This window comes from Lissotriton vulgaris, chromosome 9 (assembly GCF_964263255.1).
Source record: "Lissotriton vulgaris chromosome 9, aLisVul1.2, whole genome shotgun sequence".
In the NCBI taxonomy this organism is placed as follows: domain Eukaryota; kingdom Metazoa; phylum Chordata; class Amphibia; order Caudata; family Salamandridae; genus Lissotriton; species Lissotriton vulgaris.
The window spans coordinates 293,793,870-293,806,704 of NC_141697.1; positions in this window are offsets into that span (position 1 = coordinate 293,793,870).

Consider the following 12,835-nt stretch of genomic DNA (forward strand, 5'->3'; position numbering starts at 1 on the left):
TGCCATTGCAACATTCAGTTGCACATCCAGCTGTTGTCTGTGTTTGAATCTGCCTAGCTCTCTTTCTCCAGGGACCTGGGACCGTGCACTGGATTTGTGGATGAACCCACTTTGTGTTGCGCTGTAGTGTAGTTCCTATATTCCTAATAGGCTCTGCGCATTGGAATAATATATCCTATAGATTAGACGTAGGACTGAGCTCGACTAGGTCTCTATTGAATATACTAGACTTAATTGTGTGTGCCAGCAGGCTCAGAGGTCACTAGAAACTTTCTCGAATTCACAAGAAGGGATTAGTCTCTGACAACTGCATAAACATGACAACTTTGTTTCCCCAAGATAAAACGTATCTTCAAAGTCGTGGAAACAATAGATAGATATTTCACTCAGTCAATCGTGCATGCTTCGTTTCACCAGAGGTGCACAGAAATAGATAGACGGGCGTTTTCAATAAAAGGATTTATTGAACAGTCTTCTTTCTCAAGCTTAAGAAATGACTGCTACAATCGTAAAACTGGTTGTAAAATATAATGCATACAGTATAAATAGTATAATAAAATAATACTGTAAGAGCATTGTATGGTTCCTAAACCATATATAAATACATACATAAATAAGAGAGGCTAAAAGTTCTCAACTGTTGCTTCTAAAATACGCCTACCCCGGTGTACCTAACCTAAGCTTAGTACGAGGGAAGAAGTAAGTGAGGTGTAGCATAAATGTAGTATTCTTTTGCCAAGAATCTGCCCAAGATTTCTCTAAGGGTCTAATCAGCTCCGTACCTTAGTTTAGAATGGAGAAGGCTGGTCTCGGGACTCGATTTCCCAACAACCCGCAAGGGTAGCTTGGAAACAATGGAGCTGGATTTCTCAGCAGGAGAAAAGACAGCATCTCTTTCAGTGTGTCTGCTGGAGGGTCGGCTTCCTTTGGCACTTGCTGTAGCAGGGCGCGTCGGGCAAGTAGATAGTCGAACTGCTCCAAACCACCGTGTTTTTGCTTGGGCGAGTGTGGGCATATTTATACCTTGAAGGTGCCGAGTTTGACATACAGTTGGACATAATAACGTCATCAAAGAGTCTCAGTTCTTTGAAAACTCCTTGAGTTCTTGGATAAATCAATACTCAAGCAAGTCCCTTACTGTTGAAGGCGGGTTTTTCCAAGAAATCGTTGTGGATTTTCGGAACTAGTGGAAGTAGTCCTGCCGTATTTGGGTTGCATGAGCTATGCCTAAATATGGTTATGATTTCTATGCCTATTTAAGGATATGGTGATTTATACCTATATAAGGGCATGAATCGTGAAACTTACAATAGGGTCCTTAAATGATACATAACACCCACTCCACGCTATATGTTCATCTAAGAGTAAATACTAAAACATATAATCTAGAGCATGTGTTTACAACCCCCAAAAAATCATGTAAAATGCATTTGAAACGGTTGTACACGAAATAATAAGCATTTTTGTACAGTACACATTTAAAGGAAATTACTTCATTGTAAGCATATGATATGATATTAGCAATGCTAACTGAATGAATCACGAAAATTACATTCATGAAATGGCTCTTAGTTACAGAAGAAAAAGGGCGAGACCATCCCATAGCAGAATATACAAACTGTTTTTGTTCGTGGATTAGGCTAATATTGTTTCTAGGAAGTGTTCGAGGAATTTCTTGTTCTCTAAGAATAGTTCTACTTTAAGCAGATTACTTTTTGCACCAAAGTTCATTTTGTTTTTTGGAAAAAGTCAAATAAATCTGTAGTTAAAATAGAGTTCCAAACCTGGTAGTTTTTGTTTTGAAAAAAGTGAAGGTCTTATTTCAGAGTTCGAAAGAACGCTATGTGCTAATTTCAAAAGTTATTCTTGGTGTCAGGAGAAAACATTAAGTCATCAAGGCTGGCAAAGAAATCATCTACCACAGTAGGTGAAAGTTTGACTACTTCATTAAGAAGGTCAATTGTGCACATTTGTGAAGCATCGCCGTCAGCGTCGGTTGCCGCGTTAACAATGTTCATAGCAAATGGGATCTGTGTGCCTGTTGATCCTCGTATCTCACCTCCAGTTGGATTTGCCAGTGAGATCTCAATGAATGCTGTCATCAGGATTGGTAGCCGTTGGGGGCAACATAACAAATGAGCCGTTATCGGACCCAGTAATGCATCAGCATCCGTTGGCATAACCAATGGTAGTGTTAGAAAGGGGGAACATCATTTACAACCAAACTTTTACCACGCACTACCATTACAACGCAGGAATTACAACGAAAGTCGTTACAACGACTTTCGCTGGAGGGCGCTGTTGGATAGGGAATAGTTTAATTTTCTATCCAACACCTTCCCTACTATTCACGGGGACTGGAGTTGGAATAGAAAATTAAACTATTCCACTATCCAGCGCCCCCCAACGCAAGTCGTTGTAACGACTTGCGTTGTAATACCTGCGTTGTAAAGACGTGCGTGGTAAAAGCATGCGTTGAAACGTCATACAACCGTTAGAAAGACATCTAACACACATTCCTCTCCACAAAGCAGGCATCGTAGAACAGGTAAGATGCAATCTTGCCAGATTGGTCTGAATGACAGGAGCCATGTGGTATTCAGATTTGACTACTTCATTAAGAAGGTCAATTGTGCACATTTGTGAAGCATCGCCGTCAGCGTCGGTTGCCGCGTTAACAATGTTCATAGCAAATGGGATCTGTGTGCCTGTTGATCCTCGTATCTCACCTCCAGTTGGATTTGCCAGTGAGATCTCAATGAATGCTGTCATCAGGATTGGTAGCCGTTGGGGGCAACATAACAAATGAGCCGTTACCGGACCCAGTAATGCATCAGCATCCGTTGGCATTACCAATGGTAGTGTTAGAAAGGGGGAACATCATTTACAACCAAACTTTTACCACGCACTACCATTACAACGCAGGAATTACAACGAAAGTCGTTACAACGACTTTCGCTGGAGGGCGCTGTTGGATAGGGAATAGTTTAATTTTCTATCCAACACCTTCCCTACTATTCACGGGGACTGGAGTTGGAATAGAAAATTAATCTATTCCACTATCCAGCGCCCCCCAACGCAAGTCGTTGTAACGACTTGCGTTGTAAAACCTGCGTTGTAAAGACGTGCATGGTAAAAGCATGCGTTGAAACGTCATACAACCGTTAGAAAGACATCTAACACACATTCCTCTCCACAAAGCAGGCATCGTAGAACAGGTAAGATGCAATCTTGCCAGATTGGTCTGAATGACAGGAACCATGTGGTATTCAGATCTCTCAAACAAGCCAAACCAAGGATCTGTGTTATTCTGTCACGGTACCTCTTAGCCTGCAGCACATTTTCCATGCTGACTTGGGTATCGCTGGTGGCCGGATTTGCCATAACGAAGCAGGAGGAATAAAAATAAGATCCCTGCTACAAGTCCCAAAATGAGAGGCAGGCCGCCGAAGACGAAAAATGCCCTGGACTGCTTCAAAGGGTGTTAACAGTCCCGAAAAAATCGTCTCAAATACATGTGCAATACCGCTGGTATCAGACATGGTAAAGATATGACCTAAGATTTCTGCGAAATGTATTGGGCAGTTGGTTGATAATAATGCATGTATCTCTGCAGAGGACCTTGCAACTTGCAGATCATAGGTCTCTCTGGACGAGGTCAGTGGCACCGTTTTTTGCAAAAGAATGGCTTTTATTCTGCTTCAAGTATAAATTCGTATAGAAGAGATGTTCAGTGAAGGCCATAGTGGCAACTCCCCATCTGTCTTAGTTTTAGTAAACAATACTTGCATACAGCAAGTGACCCTGGCTGACACAGTAACGAGGTAGCTTATTCCTGGCATCATTCCACAACAGATGTGATCATTTAACATAACGTAGCTACAATTGGAAAGCATTCTTGAAAAGTGGATCTATCACCGCTGTGGGCGAACCCTGCAGGTGGCAAGAAAGGTTATTGGAAGAACCTTCGCAGGCTCCGTGTAAATTAATACCTTGACACAATAGTATACCGCTTAGTGAGCTTTCACAATTTTTACCACTAAGAAATATTTCCTTTCCCCAATCCAACATTTGTGTGTATATGGTAAATCCCAGGTCGACTTAATGTATTCTTTACCCAACCTTTCATACAGGCCTGCTGGTCTATGAGTTAAGCAGTACTGAAACTGGAAAGTCGTCACTGGTATTGTGATGGTGCCATGTGTTATCCATTCAACTGATGGTTTCTCAGAAACGGTCAATGGTAATCTCTCCAGTTTTTCAATGCTCAGCACCGTATAGTCTGCTCCCCTCTGTGCCATCGAGATTTGTTTATCTGTAAGGTTAAATACAGTAAACAGTGACGTAGTGTTGATTAAACGCCAGGGCCCATAGCCAGAACGAAGGTTTTGCAAAGTACAGCCTAGTAGCATTATAGAACGTAATTGGGACTGGCCATGTTGTAACATTATCAAGTCTTGTTCCATTATGGCAGATGATACAATGCTGTCCAAAGAATAAGTTCTGGACGACAGAGTTGTTAATCCGTTGTCAACTACAGAGAGTGATTTCTCTAAATTAATACGATCAATGTCTTGTATTCTTTCAGCTGTTTCCATTTGCGTGACTTTCCAAGCTTCATTGTAAGCAGCGTATATACCGGCGTAAATTAAACATTTATGACGTGGATTACGAGGTCCAAGTAAGAATTCTCGTAAATCAACTCCATCTTTAAGCAAAGATAAGTGTTGTTTTATTTCCGGGAGTGTGGATTTCTGTACCCATTCAAGGCATAGTTTTCCTACACTATAAGTTGTTATTATCCCTGGATGTTGTCTTTGGATATATCTTAGATCTGGCCGAGTTACTGTGAACCCTTGTGTCTTGATCAGGAATCTATCTTGACAGTTATGCGTGTCTGTCGGCCAGATTAACCATTTTTTCCATTCAGGATTTGTTTTGTTCTGTTGTAAAATATAATTTACGTCTACCTCCTCATCTGAAGTTAAATTACTATCAGGTGTGGACTTAGGTATGGACGGTTTTGTTTAAATCTTTTATCTCAGCAATGCCAAGACAAGATGTCTGTTGAACAGTGTCATTTAGGAACATCATTTGTTCTGGGATGATGCAGGCTCTGAACAATGCTTCTAAACCTTGTGCTTGCCAGTCTTTTGTGCCCCAAATAGTTTTTGTCTCAATGTTGTCTTTCCAAAAGTCAAAGCCTAAGGTGGACAATTGAGCATTAAAGGCAGCAGAATATATTTGTTTAGTACTTGTTAACATACTCTTCATGCCTGTCTTATTCACATTTTTAAAGTAAAAACTGTCTGAGTTTGTCACATTAAAACCTTTAAAATATGGAAAATTTCTAAGCAACGTTTTAGAACTACCTTTGGAGGAGTTGGACAATATTCCCATTGATTATAAGTTAAAACATTTCTAGGATTTGCAGATTTCTGGAAGTAATGATGGCCAAAATGATTAAAACAATACATTTCTTCATAATTTGATGAACCTTCTAAGTATTCATATTTTGTAAATTTTGCTGACATTTCTAAGTCTTGCCATCATGTTATTAACAGTCTCAAAGTCCCAATCATCAGAAAATGTGCTGGGCGAAACGAAATCACTCAAGGAAACCTTAAATTGATAAGGAATCTTTAGCAGCTCAACAGGGCCATAAATGTCATAATCAGTTGTATCCCATGCTATTCCACCAGGTAGTGGGACTGATGTGATGTTCACTGATGACAGGTCTCGTTGTTCACGATGAGATGATTTGTGTGGCTTCAGGAGCAAGTTGATGTTCTTACTTGCTGTGTCCATTTTAATGTGTTTTCCATCTATCGGCTTTCCCAAACTTAACGCAAGAATGAGCCATAACAGGAGATAAAGTACACCTAACGCAATCCAAAGTTCAACCCATGGTGAAACCAGATATGTAGTTGTAAGCTCTTGACCTTTACTTTTTCCTTGAAAGTTTTATTTTCTGGCGTAGTTTCATGTTCACTGGGATCCTCAGAAAAGTTATAGAAGTGGATAAAATAGCCAGAGGCAGTTCTGTCAATAGTTGGTATTGCATCCGGATTATTTGGAATCGCTGGAGCTGTTTTTTCCCTTGATATGTTTGTATAGTCAGATGCTACATCATTGTAGACAGTAGTTTCATGACGAACTGTTGTTTGGGTTTCAAGAGGCACAAGTTCCATGGCTTTATTGCATAGTCCTTCTTTTCTTACTTTAGAATCTTCAAAGGTGATGACTCTTTCAGTTTGAACCTCTTGGATAGTAGCAAGATTTGGTCATCTGCTACATCTTGGGAGCCCACGGGTCCTACTACTTATTATTGGCCACATGGTGTGGTTTTACCAGGTCAATTGACAGAGACCGGTTCTCCTTTTTTCCAGCAAGGGGTGGCAGTAGTACTGTTCTTAATCCATTGATTGCTAGCACAGGTACTGGTTTTCTGTAAGAAGGCCCAAATTCCTTCTTGCCCGCTATCTTCTCCCTGACCAGATCCCCAATCTTTGGAATCCAGACACGTCTTGCTGGGACAGGTGTTTTTTCTTCAGTGGTTGTTTGTTTTTCGCTGGTATTGCTTACACTTCGTCTTGTTTCATTTAAGTCCTGTAAAACTGCCAAATGATCTTTGATATCAAAAGGTTTTTGTTCCACCACTGAAGTGTGACGATCGAGATCTTCAACCAACATTCTAGTAAAAAAAAGGATTTCATATGGAGTGATCCACCCAGAGAATTTCTTAGCCGGTTTTTAAGACTACGTTGGACATTTATTAGATGTTTGACCCAACCATCACCCGAACCTTATACCCTAGCTGTTATAGATTGCTTTAAAACACGTTTTTTTCTCTCCACAACCAAATTTCCCTCAGGATGGAATGGACTCGAAAATCGCAATGTAACGCCCATGCTGGCCATGGCCTCCTTGTAAGCCCTAGAGCTAAATGCAGGACCCAGGTCAGAATGTAGCGTGCCGATTGCGTATGTGCCGATAAAGACTCGCAAATCTTTAAGAACAGTTCGGGCGTCAGCTGAGCACTGTGGCCACATCCAAATAAATCTCGTCTTCATTTTTTGTGGGACTGCATCAGTCCAGTTGGACGTCCGCATGTAGATAGCCTTAGGCTGTCTAACAGTGGTGTCTGTACTGAGCTGGCTACGCTGTAGTCAGGAATCTGGTGGTGTTCAAAGCTGTGGTATTTGTAACAGTCATCACAATTAATTCCGAATTCGTATACATGAGCTTTCATCCCTGGCCACCAGTACATCTCTTCTAATTCTAGTAGAGAGATTTAGAGATCCCTTTATGTATCAGACCCTCTCCCACATGTGCTTCAAAAATGAGAGCACCTCTCCTGTACTTGTTTGGAATTACCCTATCCCCCACTCCAGGGATTCGAGCAAAAGGAACAGAGTTTGCATCAATTATGTATGTATACTCGAGTGGATAATTTAGAGGTAACATTGCTCCACTGCCTTTGCTCGTGGCATTGACAGCGAGCATGGTTTCACCGTCTATCATTGTTTTTGAACAATTGATTGTAGCTACGGAAGCCGTTTGCACAGCTGCATTTGCGGCTACATAAGCCAATGAATTCCCTGCAACATGAACGCGATCAAGCTAATGACTCAGTGTATGAATCACGTGAGTCTTTTGTAGTTCTTTCTGTAAAAGAACTACTTGTTCCCAAAGCATTTTATGCTTGATTGTACCACCTTTTGCATCTTTAAAACCATTTTGAATCCTGGTCTGGAGATATCCATTGTAAGACTGGACGCAGTAATACAAATCGCACACTATGACTGTGGGGAATTCGCGATCGGTATTTTCAAGCGCCATCTTGAATGTCTGTAGTTCAGCTCGCTGAGCTGTACAGTCTCCGAGAGATTGAGTTTTTATGACCATAGGTCTGAATTTACCAGCGACCTTTAACAATTGCGCTTGCACCACTATAGGCTTGTTGACCCCCAATTGCGGGCTGTGCTGATCTGTCTGTATATATTATACAGCTGTAATGTTCAAGAGGTAGAATTTCAGTAGGCAGAGGACATTCTTGTTCATATTGGAGAAATTCTTCTGTCTTCAGGTAAGGGTCAAAAATGTATTCAACGTCTGTTGCAGCAAGAGAATTAACCCATTGTATCCATCTTGGATGTATAGCTTTTGCATTTGGAATGCTTGCATTCGTCACTGCCTCTAAGGCAGGTACAGGTGTAACGACTTTAATGCGTTTACCCTGTGGGAGGGCCCTCTCCTTTGCTACAGCAGTCTGAACCGCTGTCAGAATTTTTTCTGTTGAAGTGAATTTCATTTCAGCTTGTGTGTACAAGTGTGATTTGAAAGCTATTGGTACCTTTTCACCTTCATTAAAGGTTAGGTATGTAAATCTGCATCTCCCTGGGATGATTCGGATAACAAGGTTGCATACATTGTCGCGTGTTTGTAAGTGTGTTGTTGCCAACATGTCTGTTTGTACTGAACGCAAAATTTCTGTGTGTTTTTGAGCCCAATTAGTTGGTTTGAAATCAGGTTTGATTCGTTTGTAGAGAGGTTTAACCCTTTCTGCGCAATTCAGAATGTAATTTCTTCCAAAGTTTAGGAATCCTAGAATTGACTGTAAGTTTTTCAGCGTTTTTGGAGTTTGGAGCAGCGCACATTTTTCTAAAAAGTTTGCTGCCAGGCTTTTGCCTTCACTTGAAAGTTTGTATCCCCAGAATAAGACGTTGAGGTGGGCAATTCTGGACTTTTTAAAGTTGAATTTATACCCTTCTGAGGCGAACCCAAGTATTATAGTGTTTACCGTGTTCAAGTGCCTGTCCAAATCATCATCTGTAAGGTAGATGTCATCCACATAGGATAATGCCTCATCATCATACATTTGTAGTAACTCTGTTACTCTGGCTGAAAATAATCCAGGACTGTTCTTGAATCCCTGGGGGAGATGACAGAAGTGTCGTTGTGTCCCCATTATTGAGAAAGCGGTCAAGTACCTGCTTTCTGGTGCAATGCTTTGACAGAAGAAACCGTTTGAAATATCTATAGTAGTTTTATATTTCCTCCGAACTATATTATTCATCAGTGCTGCACTGTGTGAATTTTGTACTGCATAACTTTTGTAACAAGAGTTTAAATGTATGTAATCCAAAACTAGACGATATGTTTCATCTGGTTTGGAGACAGGAAACAAAGGATTGTTCATTGACGAGGTGCATGTTTCAATCACCCCTTGGTATTCAAGTTGATCTAAGATCTCCCTGACTTGTTTTTTAGCTTCCTGCTTTACTGGATACTGCTTCTGAGCAGTAGGTTGATTTTCTAACTGGATTTTATGGTGAGGAGAATCCTCATCCCATCCTACATGATTTTTATATAATGCAGGAGCCTGGACTACAGCCCTTTTTCTGGCATAGGTGTGTTTGTTATGAATAGGAATATGATTAGAGATGGCTGGCATAATGATCTCTTCGCCATGTGGGCACTCCCTGACAAATTCAGGTGGCCAATCTTTTTCAGCTAGAAGGATGTCATAACCTTTAGATAATTTTTCCCAAAAGAGTGCTTTTATCTTCCTAGTTATATCCCCCTCTATTCGGAGTGTTACTTCATATAACTTATGGGGTAAACTAACCCTGGTGTCGGCAGTTTCAACCTGAATGCATTAATTCCGATCCACTGTCTCAAGATGATCTTTCAGGATACTGCGAGCTATGGTGCCCTCTGCTGCGCTGTCCAGCATTGTCTGGGCCCAGTCCCCGTTCTTGAGTTGTCTCCTCAAGATCCTCGGCATGTCTGGTTTTAATACTTGCTACCTTCTTTTTGGAGAATTGAGTTTTCTTATTTTTTGAAACGTGTTGGTCGTCTTTGGGCTTCACGCGTTCTTCTTTTTGTTCTGATCGTCCTCTTCTTTTGGATTTCTGCTAGGAAGTCTGAAAGGTGCGAGAGGATCGTGTATCAATATCTTGATATCTATAAGGTTTTCTTAAATTATCCCTATTTCTAAGATTATATATTTTTTCAGAGTGCTCCTTTTGAGGAGATCTACCTCTGGACTGAGAGCGCTTCTCTTTAGGAAGTGACTGTCTACTATTTTCCCATTTCTTTTTAGGAGTAGTTAGATTGTTTTTGATAAAAACTTTTTCAGGATTTTCTGTTAGTTCAGGCTTTACAGGTTTCCTTCCCAAGCTATCTCTTCCTAGTTCTTCATAGGATTTTTCAATAATTCTGTCAAGTTCATACGGTTGCTCAGTAATATCTAGTTCTTTTAATTTTTGGTGTATTGCCACTGATGCTGCTTCACCTTTAATGTTAGCTAATAAGATAGCTGAGACCTGTTTGAAATCTATCAGTAATTTCATACCTAGACTCAAGGCCGGTTCTGGACAGTATTTATTTTGAATCTGTCTCAGAACCTCTGGTATTACCGCCATAGAGATTGAAGCAAAGACTGTACCCCAAGTGTCACAGTCCTCTACGTGTGGTGCAATCCCCATTTGTAAACAGATTGTTAGAATACTGTGTTTCTCATGAGGTGTACTATTGGGAAATACTGCCTCTATTTGAGTAATTTTCTGGGCTAACCAGAATGTAATTTGTTCCCTTTTTGCTGGCAATTTACCGATTACTGACTGTATAGCCTGTGGTGTAATTTTGTTTGTGTTCCCCTGATGAGGGGCTTGCTGTGGAATTCCTTTAGCAGGTTGGACTGTTAAAGTTCGCATGACATATTGTACCATTGTCTATGTATTTTTATTAGTTGTTTTAGCTGAGCTAACAGTTCTACATCTGACAATCTTTCAATATTAGGATGTGGTGTATAGCTGTCTAGTACCGGCCATGTAGCTCCTGGTCTACCTATTGGACCGAGCCTGGTGATTTGATTTTGATGTTGTAGGGCACCTTTAAACCTGAACTGATGCTCTTGGTAAGTTAGTGGAATTTCAACGTCCTCGAATGGAACGTATTCCGCTGGATGTTCATCCATTTTGTAGAAGTGGAACACATGTGTTGTTTGATTTGCCTAAGGAAAGACAATCCATGAATAGAATACCTCTGTCTGCCGATATTCATGTGCCTCTATGACAAATATAACCGTACCACCTCTCCATGAAAGCCCATTCTCTATAAGCTTTATAGCTATGGTTTTTCTCATGTTTTCTGGGATGATTATAGCATCCGGGTCATTAGTGCCTTACCAAAGGTTGTGCGCCATGTAGTGTAGTTCTGATATTTCCAATAGGGGTTCCTTGCTTTCTTTCAGGTGCTGTTGGATTCTGTCTTCTTCAGGTCTTTCCCGGTGCTGGTGGTTTCCTATTGGGGGCTTTTCTTTTCAAGCTCCTGTGCTTTGCTAGTTGCGTGGGTCCGGGTGCTCTCTCGGTCCGTGGCCCTTGTTCTCTTCGGCCTGGTTCTCTGCCTTTGCTGCCCCCTGCTCTCGGGGTCGTCGTGGCCCTTCAGCATCTTCAGCGGCCTGCGTTGGTGGCTTCCCTGCCTTCGCTGCGGGTCCCTTGTCCTGTCTTGGGCTGTGCTTTCTGCTCTGTCGATGCCTTTTGTTGCAGGTTCTGCCTGGGGCGGGTCCTTCGGGGGCTTCCTCCATGGGTTGTGTGTTCCCAGGCCTTCTGGATTTTCGCTTGCTCTGCGCTTGTTGCTGGTTGGCGTCTGGGCTGGGTGTCGGTCTCTGTGGGCCTGTCCCCCTGGTGCGGGAGGGCTGGCGGCTCCTTGCTTGCTGTGCTCTCCTGCTGGGCTAGCCTGTGGCCTTGGCTTCTGTTACTCCTGCTACGCGCTCTGTGGCTCGGCCGGGTCGGCCCTGGTTCATCCCTGCTTCATCCCTGGTGTGGTGTCTGCTTGCTGGGCCGTGGCCCGCTTTGGTGTGGTCTCTCCCGGGAATTGTCGGCTTCTTCTTGCGACCTCTTTGTTCTGTCCTCTGGGCCTCCAGCCATCCTGCCCTGTGGGCTTCTGTTCTCCCCTGTCGGCCATGGTTGGTGCCTGTTTGAGGTGCTGCCTGTGTTTGCCTGTTGCTGTGGCCTGCTCTGGTCGTCACTGACTGCTTGTCGGGCGTTTTTGCCCTTTTTTGGGTCCTGGTGCCTTGTTGTTCTTGGGCTTCCTTCGGCAGCCTCCTGCCCGTCTACCCATTGGTTTCTGCACTTTCTGTGTGCTCAGGTCTGGTGCGTGCCTGTCTGGGTGCCTGCCTGAAGTTTTCGCTGTTGGGCGCTTCTTGCATCCTTCCGGGTACTTTTGCTTGGCCCGTACTCAGGGTACCTGGTTTCTTCATGTCCTTCCGCGGGTTTGATGGGTCCTCCCCCTTGTTTTCCATGGGTGGGGTGGCTGTTGTGCCCTCCCGATGTCCTGGTGGGCCTTTTGCCTTGTTGGGCTGTTGTCTCCAGGTCGGTGCTGCTTGTGCTCCCCGTGGGTTCTGGCTGGTGTTGGGTTTGCTTCTCGCCTGCTGCCGGGTTGTGTTGCCTGCTGGGGTTTGGTTTCCGGTTGTGGTTTCCTTCTCCCTCCTTGTGTTTCTCTTGGTGGCTTGGTGCGCTTTGGGCTTTGCCTCTCACCTGCTGCTCCCTTTGCCTCCTGTGGTGGCTGGATGTCTTTGTTCTTCCTTGGGCTCTGCCTTGGGTGGCCCCTTGATTCTTCAGGTGCCCGCTCCTGTGCCCTGCCCTGTCTGCTGTGCCCTTTCCCTGCTTAGTAGGGTTGGGTGTCGGCCTCCTCTGTTTTATGGGCTGCTTTGCTGCTTCCCGCTCCTCTCTTTCCGCCTTGGGGTTGCGGTTGGCTTTGCCTCCAGTCTGGGGCTCTAGCCTTTCCCCTTTGGGGGCCTGTCGTTGGGCCAGGGTGCCTCCTGGCT